Genomic DNA, 2,411 nt, shown 5'->3' with positions numbered 1-2,411 from the left:
GTTATCCTTATCAATTGTGATGAGAATTGGATTTTTCTCCCACTTTGTTAACCTCTAACTATGAAGGTAAGTCAAGTGAATAAATTAATTCGAATCCTCAAGTCCCAGTCTTTCCTTAGGAAAAGTTAGAGTTATTGGATATCGAATCAATTCTTGAAGAATTCCAATTTTCAGTCAACAATGAGTTTGATAACTAAAGAGTTACCAATTAATCAACCAAAGCCAAAAGGGAATAAAACCTACTTGAATGAAAATAATTTGGATGGAGCACAAGCATCAATAACATAAATTAGAGAAAACAATCATAAATCTGAAATACCTCAATTGCATTAATAAAATAAAATCAATCCAAATATGAAGAGTCATAAGCCAAATAAGCAACATCAATAATCAACAATTAAGAGGAGTCGAAATAAAAAGATATTGAACCTGATGAAGAGTTGAAATAAATCCTAATTTCTAAAAATCCTTCCTAAATCCTAAGAGAGAGGAGAGAACCTCTCTCTCTAAAAACTATATCTAAAACTAAAATTATGAATTATGAGAGCATGATGAGTCTCTGCAAGTTTCCTGACTTTAATCTGTGTTTCTGAGCCAAGAACTGGGTTGAAATGCGGCCCAAAATCTCTGCCAGCGACTTTTGTAATTCTGCAGATCGCGCACGTCACGCGATCGCGTTATCCATGCGGACGCGTCATTCGCGTTTTTTCCTGCCACGCGTTTGCGTCGACCACGCTTCCGCGTCACTTGTGCTTTTCCATTCCGCGTGGTCGTGTGAGCCATGCGACCGCGTCACTGCGGATTCCTTTCTTCCGTGCGGTCGTGTCGCTGACGCGTACGCGTCACTTCTCGCTGGTCATCTCCTCAATTTCTTGTGTTCCTTCCATTTTTGCAAGCTTTCTTCCCAATCTCTCACTCATTCATGCCCTATAAAAGCCTGAAACACTTAACACACAGATCAAGGCATCGAATGGTAATAAGAGAGGATTAAGAAAAGCTAAATTAAGACCAAAGAAGCATGTTTTCAATCATGTAATAATTTTAGGAAGGAAATTTAAATGCATGCTAATTATATGAATAAGAGGGTAAAGACCATGATAAAATCACACAATTAAACACATTGTGAAGCATAAAATAGTGGTTTATCAGAGACAGACGCAGTAACCGAACCCCGGGATGGGTATCGGCCTGCGAGAGAGTGGGGACCAAGGCAGCTGCGATGCGCGACAGGGACGATGAAGAAGGCGTTCGGCGGATCACACAGGAGACCCACGACCGAAAACGGGAGCCGTCTGAGCTGTTGGCTGCCGGCGACGGGGACGGACAGGCGCCAGAGGGGGGTGAACTGAGGTCGAAGGTGTTGGGTGGTCAGATGTGTCTTCGATGCTTCTGAGGTAGGAGGGTTAATGAAGAACAATGGGAGGGGGGAGGGATGCCCGCTGGAGAAGGAAAATGATTTGTGTGAAAATCAATTTGAAAGGGTTTGGATGTTTGGTTTGGTAAAAAAAATTGAACAGGTGTTTTTAAAATTAAGGATAATTTGTGGGGTTGATTTTTTTTATTGGGCTAAATAACTAGTCTATTGTACACATTGTTAAGATTCATTTCTCGTTGTCTTCTTAGCAAAATTCATTGATATATTGATGACATTAATCTACGTAAAATTTTGTAGAGTTAACTTGTGGTTGACTTTGTTAAAATAATATTCGTTAAAATATAAAATGTTCGAATTATTTATCTTATTATATATTATAAAATATATTTAGTCAATAAATTAATTAATATATTAATTAATAAAAAATAAATAAAATTTGACAAATTAGATGTGTAATTTATATTAAAAAAAATTATTGTAAAATAAACGTTATGTTTTTATAACTAAATGAATAAAAAATATTACAAAATTAAGTTATATTTGATTGGTAGCCATCAACTAGTCATCAATGATGATTTGATGGTGTGAGATTGGTATGAGATTTCATCCAATGGCTCACCTTTCTCTGCTAGTTACATGCTGGCCAAAATTCAATAAAACTGCTGGCCCCTAGATTTTTCCTTATAACAATTTATACGCTTAACAACTCATACGGAAGACTAATAATAAGCAAACATAAAACCGTAATGACTATATATATTATGGTGGAGCGAAGTGCAAGGAGAACCAAGCACAACCTGGGAAGAAACCAATGGCAAGTATTCACCCCAAAAGGTGTATAAAAGGGAAGGGGCAAGGCACTAACCAAATCAGAAGAAGAAAAAGCAATCATCTATCTCTTTGCTTCTTCCCACTATCTATTAGGCAAGGAAGGAGATACTCACAAAAGGGTTGATCTTTCCTTGCCTGCAAGAGAATAATAAATATATAAGAGGGAAAAAACCACCAAAAGGCAGAAATATATATCTATTTAGAA

The sequence above is a fragment of the Arachis duranensis genome, chromosome 4 (genome assembly GCF_000817695.3).
Source record: "Arachis duranensis cultivar V14167 chromosome 4, aradu.V14167.gnm2.J7QH, whole genome shotgun sequence".
In the NCBI taxonomy this organism is placed as follows: Eukaryota; Viridiplantae; Streptophyta; class Magnoliopsida; order Fabales; family Fabaceae; genus Arachis; species Arachis duranensis.
Note: the sequence above shows the minus strand (reverse complement) of the source record.